The sequence below is a fragment of the Nannospalax galili genome, unplaced genomic scaffold (genome assembly GCF_000622305.1).
Source record: "Nannospalax galili isolate Female #2095 unplaced genomic scaffold, S.galili_v1.0 scaffold198, whole genome shotgun sequence".
Lineage (NCBI taxonomy): Eukaryota > Metazoa > Chordata > Mammalia > Rodentia > Spalacidae > Nannospalax > Nannospalax galili.
In genome coordinates this window covers 403,923-411,529 of record NW_008341748.1, presented here as the reverse complement: position 1 = coordinate 411,529, position 7,607 = coordinate 403,923, and the positions used below count along the sequence as shown (strand labels likewise).

Here is a 7,607-nt window from a genome sequence, read left to right as displayed (position 1 = left end):
GACCCTTGGACAAGTTGACACACAAACACATCACTTTCAACCACACCCCTTCCATTTCTTATCCCCAAAATTGCATATTAACATTACTATTACAACATAAAACAGTACAATATAAAAGTCCCATAGTCTTTAAAAAATTCAAATGCTTACAAACGATCAATGTTTCTTTTTAACGTCTCTTAACTGTGGTCTCCTGTGAAATCCAAAACAAGTTAAGAACTGTCAAATTTCAAAAGGAAATGTTTGGCCACATTTAAGAAAAACCAAAGCCCGGCAAACTAGCTCAAGGCTAGACTTCTGGGATTCACTCATTGTCATTTGGGCTCACAGGCCTTGGGCAGCTTCATTTCACTGGCTGTGCTATCCAGAACACACACAGCTGTACTCGTAGGCATAGGCTGGCTCCACTCCACACCTGCCGCTACCCTTGGTGTTCATTCTATGGTCCTGGAATCTCTCTAATGTTATGGGGCTCTATCTGTGACTGAGGCTGCACCTTGGCTAATGGCCTCTACTGACATCTCAGTGTGCAGTTTCACATACTCTCCATGACCATGTCAATCCTGTGGATCTCAACCAAAATTGAGGCTGCACCTTCACCAGTGTCCTTTTCTGGTGAAGAAAAGTACCAAGCCTCAGCTGCTCTCCATAACCCCCATCATGCCTTCAAAACTGGTACCATATAAGAGACTCGGTGTTACTGATCCTGAGGAAATACTTCCCAAAATATTTCACCTTGATGGTGCCCATCTGTTGTTACTCACATCTGGTTTTCAGTCCTAGTTCATCAGCATCAACTGTCCCAGTAAAATACAAAAGGATTCACTTCCAAAAATTATTAATTTCACACAAATAGACCTGATGGAGTTTTTGCTTCCCTTTGAAGTTCTGTAAGCCAAGCCTCCATTATCCATGTTTCTCTTCAGCATAACTGTTCCAAGCTCCACAGTGACATCTCACTAAGCTCTGAGCACTCAATGGCTTTTCCAGCCCAAAGTTCCAAACATTTCCACAATATTCCCCAAAACAACATGGTCAGGTCTGTAACACAGCAATATCCTACTCTTGGTACCAGGAGTTAATTCAAGTTAGCTTTCTATTGCTGTGACAAAAACACTGACCAAACCCAACTTTCGGGGAAAAGGATTTATTTGGCTTACAGTGCACTGCATCAACAAGGGAAGCCAATGTAGGAACTTGGGGCAGGAACCTGGAACACAGACCATGGAAGTATACTGCTTACTTGCTTTCTCCTTTGGCCCGTGTTCATCCTGGTTTCTTATACAACACAAGACCACCTGCCTAGTGGTAGCACTGTCCACAGTGGGATTGGCCCTCGCAGATCACTCAGCAATCAATAAAATGTCCTACAGACATGGCCACAGGCCAAAGCTGTGGTAGAAATTCCTCAGTTGAGATTCTCTCTATCCAGGTGTGTCAAGTTGGCAACTAAAGCTATCTAGTACAGTGACAATAAGGAAACAGAGTCCTACAGGCTTCTAGGAACTTGCTCATATGAACTTAGATCAATGGTGACAGCTTGCACAAAACCCATGCAAACTCAATCAGAAACAGACCAGCCATAGAACTGGAAAATGGGCAGGAGACCCTAACATTAGCTGAGGAACTATTATTATCTGAGCATTTCTGGATGAGATAGAGTCAGTCTTTTATGAGGGAGCAACACTGGATAGGCTGGCAAGACTCCAGTCTATGAACTTGCACTGTGGTTAATATGAGTCCACAAACATGACTCGGTAAGCCTTAATATATAAGACAGAGTGCTTCAAATTCAGTGGGAGGGGCTTTGAGGGTTGCAGACTGGGGTCTAAATATGATTAAGATGTATCTTATGAAATGCACAAAATCTCAATAAAAATATACACTGAAAATATAATAAAAATCCATTTACATAAAAAACAATATAGCGTATGCATTATCTAACTAAACTTTGGGTAACAATAAACTTTCTTAGTCGTGCAGAGTTTGGAGGGATGATCTGATGTGCTATGATTAAAAGGAATATTAAGAAAATGACTATATGAGAAGAAATATTTCTTAGTTGTTTCTATTGGAGGAAGAATATTGAGATTAACAGATATTAAATGAAAATGAAGAAGTCAAAATAAAACATAATATGCTCTTCTATGGTCAAAATTAAGTATCTAATGATTTAAAATGTTGTATTTATTTTTTATTTATTATTTTTATTTTATGTGTCTGCATGTATTGCCTGCATGTAGGTAAGTGCACCTATGTTGTGCAATGCTCAAGGAGGACAGAAGAAGCCATCGGATCCCCTGGAACTGGAGTTACGGACAATTGTTAGCTGCCATGTGGGTGCTGGGATTCAAACCCGGGTCTTCTGCAAGAACAACCAGTGTTCTTCACGGCTGAGCCATCTCTTCAGCCCCTAGAATGTTATATTTAATGAGCATGTCCTCAACACATAAATTAAAAGTGTGTGTACAGGTTTTTAGAAAGTAAGATTCCTTCTTCCACTTTACCCCATAGTTCCTTTTATATCCCTCCCTCCCCCCTACCCAGCAGGCCCCAATTTTAGCTGAAGAGTTATTTGGCAGCTGATTACTACTGGGTGAGAAAGAGAGTAGTGGCTCCCTGATCTTTAAGGGAGTGACTCTAGATAGGCTGACTAGATCCCAGTGTATGAACTTGCACTGAGGGATGTCAGGAGATACTAACTTGACTTAATAGGCCTTAACATAAATGACAGAATGCCTAAAATACAATGGGGAGGGGCTATGAGAGGCTGATGAGGAATAGGGTATAAAGAGGACTAGGATGTTAGGTATGAAATACAAATCAATGTAATAAAAATATTTTCAAAAAGTTCAATTCACTGTTAGATCTCCCTATAAAAGAATAAAGAACTTCTGTAGTCTCTTATTCTCTATAGGTTGGCCAGTTGTGAGTCTCTGTGTTTATTGCCATGTCTGCAAGTAGAACATTTTCTGGTGAAAGCTGAGAGATGTGCTAATCTATGTATTTAAAAATAAGTAATTACAAGTCAGTTGAATATTATGTCTAGTTAGGAGACCAATAGCAGTAGGTTCTCCCCTATGGCATGTAACCTGTTTAGTCTGTGAAAGCTAAGCCAGACAAAAACCTAGCATAAATAGGTGAGGTAGGCAAGAAGTCTAAGACATAGCTGAGAATCTCTCAGCAGTTGGTAGATGCTGGAAAAGGGGGGGGGTCTGTTTTCCTTAATCGTGTTATAGCTGGTAGGTTGCCCAGACTCTAAGGAATAGAACCATACACAAGAACATTTGGGGACCATAGATTAGACTGGATAGGCCTTACTTTTTTAAAGACAATAATACAGAACATGAGAGTCTCTTACAAAGATGGGACTCTTGGTAGGTTAACCAGGCTCCAGTAGATGGACACACACAGAGGGACATTTCGGGACACAAATTAGAACACACACACACACACACACACACACACACACATATATATATATATATATGATAGAATACATGAATTGGGCAAAGTTTATTAACGGGAGGATGGAGAGGGGATCTAAATGCAATCAAAATATATTGTATGGGGCCTGAAAGAAACATTCACTGTGGCAGGAGTGACATCGCGGCTCTAGTGAGCTACTGCTGCGACGACTGCTGAGGAGAGGCCTGGTAGCCAACTGAGGCTGGCCATTCAAGTGGGCCATTGAGTTGAGTGTGGAGGGAGGAGACAGCAGGGGCCGAAGTAACCCTGGCAGTGGGCAGGAAGACTCATTCTGTTCAGTTGGTTCCTTGGACAAACAAGAACCTGATACCAGCATGCAAGAGACAAACAGTATCCTGGTGGGGAAGCATTGCTTGGATATTGCATTGGGCCCCATCAAACAGATTTTCTATGAACCTCTTTATCATGTACATGGCAGGCAATACCATCTCCATCTTCCCTACCATGATGGCATGTGTGATGGCCTGGCGACCCATTCAAGCACTTGCAGTCATTTCAGTCAATTTCAAGATGCTAGAGAGTCAAATCAGAAGTTTCATCAGGGCTTGGGCTATCTCACTGGTACCTGATGTGTTTGGCATTGGCTGGTTACAAGTGCCAGCCATGGGACTGTTACCTAAATGTGCCTTTATTGAGTCCCCTGAGATAATGGAGTTCAGTAGTGGAGGATTAATTCTGTGAAGCTGAGAAAGCAGGGCCTGATACCTCAGTATATGTGCCTCATTTACATCCTGTTAAAACCCATGTCTCCAAATATATTTGCTTTTAAAATAACCATTCATGCTAAAAAGAATAAAAAATTTTGCTTTTCTCCATAGTGAGGAATAGATCTTAAAAGGGCCATGTTCATATTACTACCAAGAAACTATACCACAATCCCTGATTGAAAGTAATGTAGAAAACTTTATTGGTGTTTCCACTACAGAACAAAGTAACAAATAAAATCAGAATTCTATGTAAACAAGAGAATATTAACTGCTAAGTCAAACAGACTCTCCTTTCAATAAATTGAACGATTGAGAACAATGCTTTAAAAATTTGCACATGCTCCCCATAAACCTATTTTCTTTAATATTTTACTTCTATTTAGTTTGAGACTAAAATTCTATTCCAGACAATTTCAGAAGATGTGAGAAACTAATTCTGGATTCACATTATATATAATGAAAAGAAAAATAAACCAGAATAAAAGAGCACATAAAAATACATTGAATGACATTTGCAAAAAAAAAACTATAAAAATAAAACAAATGAAAAACAAAAGAAAAAGATAATAATAATTAACATTAAAAACAACAATAATAAAGGACATGAAACCATAGGGGTATAGTAAGGTGGAGGGTAGAGATGGAAGAAGAAGTCTGAATGTGATCAAAATACAATGAAACTCTCAAGTCAACAAAAATATTTTTACAAGAATAAGGAATATCCAGCAGGTTCAACTTAATTATAGAAGTCAAATTCTGAGAATGTTCTGTAGCTAGAGACAGGGCAGATGAGGAAGAAGGTGGGATCAGAGACATTTGAAAGGTGAGAGCTCTCAGAGAATTATAGGCAAAGTCCAGAAGACACTTAGCAGGACACCAGCCACAAGGAAACAGGACCTCAGTTCTATAACTGCTTGCAACCACATTCATTTAGCAAGGTGAGTCTACAAAAGGCTTCTCTTGAGCCTCCACATAACAGCCCTGGCTGCAACACCTTGATTTCAACTTAGGAGACCAGAGTGGAAAACAAGTCAGGCCTACTGAAACTTCTAATAATATGTCATATATTACACTTTGGTTTCATCTATTAACTGGGTAGCAATTTGCTATGGGAATAAAGAAGTTGAATACATGTCACAGTAAATTTTAATCAGTTAACATGAGGTCTTCAGATATGTTTTTGTTAGAAATAAACTCCTAAACATTATCATATCTTTGTATTTGTGTGTTTGCAATATTTTGTCAAAAAGTCATCTTTCTGATAATTTGGCAGTATTGTCCAGTATTTCTTATGTGCTTTATTAAACAATGATTATTCATTAAGTCTTTGCATTGGTTTAATAAAAAAGAATAAGGAATCGTTCTTAAAAAGGAAAATTTTCTCACTGAGATCAGTGAGAAATAATGAAAATGAAGACAGGCCTGAAAACAATGGCAGATGCATATAAATCTATGAACTAATGTTGATCATATAAAAACAATAACGATGAGGCTTTTTGCCGCTTACCTTCTCTCTCACTGGTGAGAGATTCCAACTTCTTTGAATTCCAAAGTATGTTGAAGACTAGCAGATCTCCCAGAACCCATCAGCCTTTCAGCTCCAGATTGGGACTGCTAAGACATCCAGCTTTGTGGACTGAGCACCTGATTCTTGGCCTCTCCAGTGTGGTTCAGCCATTGTGGGATGACTCAGACTGTATTCAGTCATATATAGAGCAAGGACTCTAACCTGGCTCCAAATGAGGTTATGAATGACGATGACCCAGACCTGCAAAGACCAGATGAAGAAACTATTAAAGAGGTAACAGAAAAGACAACGGTAACCATAGAGAAAATTGTATCGAAGAAGGTTGTTACAGCCATGCCAGCTCCAGCAGCTGACAAGCTGGCCCCTACTCAGTACATCTGATACACACCATCACAGCAAGAAGTGGCTTTCAAGTCTGGAGCCAAACAAACTGTTATTCAAATAGGAAGATCCATTGGTGCCTCCAAGGTTCAAGATTAATAAGAAAATTCCCTGGGGATCACCTTCTCCTCCTGCACCTATCATGCATTCTCCTCCTATTTGGAAGATGGCTGTGAAGGAGCAAGAGGAGTGGAGGATTCCTCCTTGTATTTCCAAGTGGAAGAATGCGAAGGGCTACACAGGTCCGTTAGATAAATGGCTAGCTGCAGACGGAAGAGGCCTTCAGACAGTATACATCAACAATAAGTTCGCCACACTGGCTGAAACACTCATCATTTCTGAGCACCAGGCTCTTGAAGCTGTGGAAAAGTGGGTCCAGTTAGAAGGTTGGCTCAAAATGAAAACAAGAAAATGAAGAGAAGCTTAGACAAATGGTCCAGAAAGTCAGAGAGAGGAGAGATGGGATCAAAACTCATGCAGAAAAAAAGAGGATGGAGAGGCACGTGAAAAGGATGAAAATCTTTCCAGGGCAGCTCCTGATAAGCGCTCAAAGCTGGAAAGAAATGAAAATCAAGATATCAGTGAAGTTAATGTTCTTGACGTGCCCAATCCTCGAACTTCCAATGAAGTCCGGTATGACAAAAGACTCTTCAACCAGTCCAAGGGTATGGACAGTGGATTTGTAGGTGGAGAAGATGAAACTTAAAATATTTATGATCAAGCCTGGAGAGGTGGTAAAGATATGGCCCAAAGGATTTATAGGCTCAGTAAAAATCTGGACAAGTACATGTATGTTGAAGACCTGGAAGCCACAATAAAGACCAACAGATTTGTTCCTGATACGGAGTTTTCTTGATCAGACAGTAGACAGAGAGGCAGAGGAAGATCTGTCCTGTTTGAGGGATATCCTTTCCATTTTGGACAAGTTTTTGGAAGAAGCCAAACAGCATGTTGGCTTTAAAAGACCCTCAGATAGCAGTCCCCCCAAGATACATGAGCATGAAGGCAAGAAAAGGAGGAAGGAGTAGACACCTCCCCAGAGTGATTGAAATCTTGAGCAGAGAGTCCAGCTAAGCTGTGGCCAGCTCTGAGACCATGTGTTGTGTCTAGACATTAACCTGTGGTGGTTTGTTATGTAATAATAAAATATGTATGGTTAAGTCTTATATATTAAAAAAATAAAAATAAAACAATGACAATGAAGTCTCACATGGTTTTAAATACTGTTTTTAATTAAAGAACAGAATCAAGATCCATTCACCTGGGCATGGTTGAGAGTCAGTTTTCTTTTTAAAAATATTCAGTGTTTTTTAAAATTTAATGTGTCTGAGTGTATTGCCTGACTGTATGTAAGACTGTATATAAGTGCTCACCTGTCGTGCAATGCTCATGGAGGTCAGAAGAAGGCTTTGGATATCCTGGAACTAGAGTTACACAGAGTTGTTAGCCGTTATGTGGGTGCTGGGACCTGAACTCAGGTCCTCTAGAAGAGCAGCCAGTTC

The 7,607-nt window shown here is 39.9% G+C and overlaps 2 pseudogenes; both read left to right on the top strand.

The window, feature by feature from the left end:
• The first annotated feature begins 1,749 nt into the window (after positions 1-1,749).
• LOC103737449 lies at positions 1,750-4,170 on the top strand (annotated as a pseudogene).
• Positions 4,171-4,984: 814 nt separating this feature from the next.
• LOC103737448 lies at positions 4,985-7,179 on the top strand (annotated as a pseudogene).
• Positions 7,180-7,607: the final 428 nt, after the last annotated feature.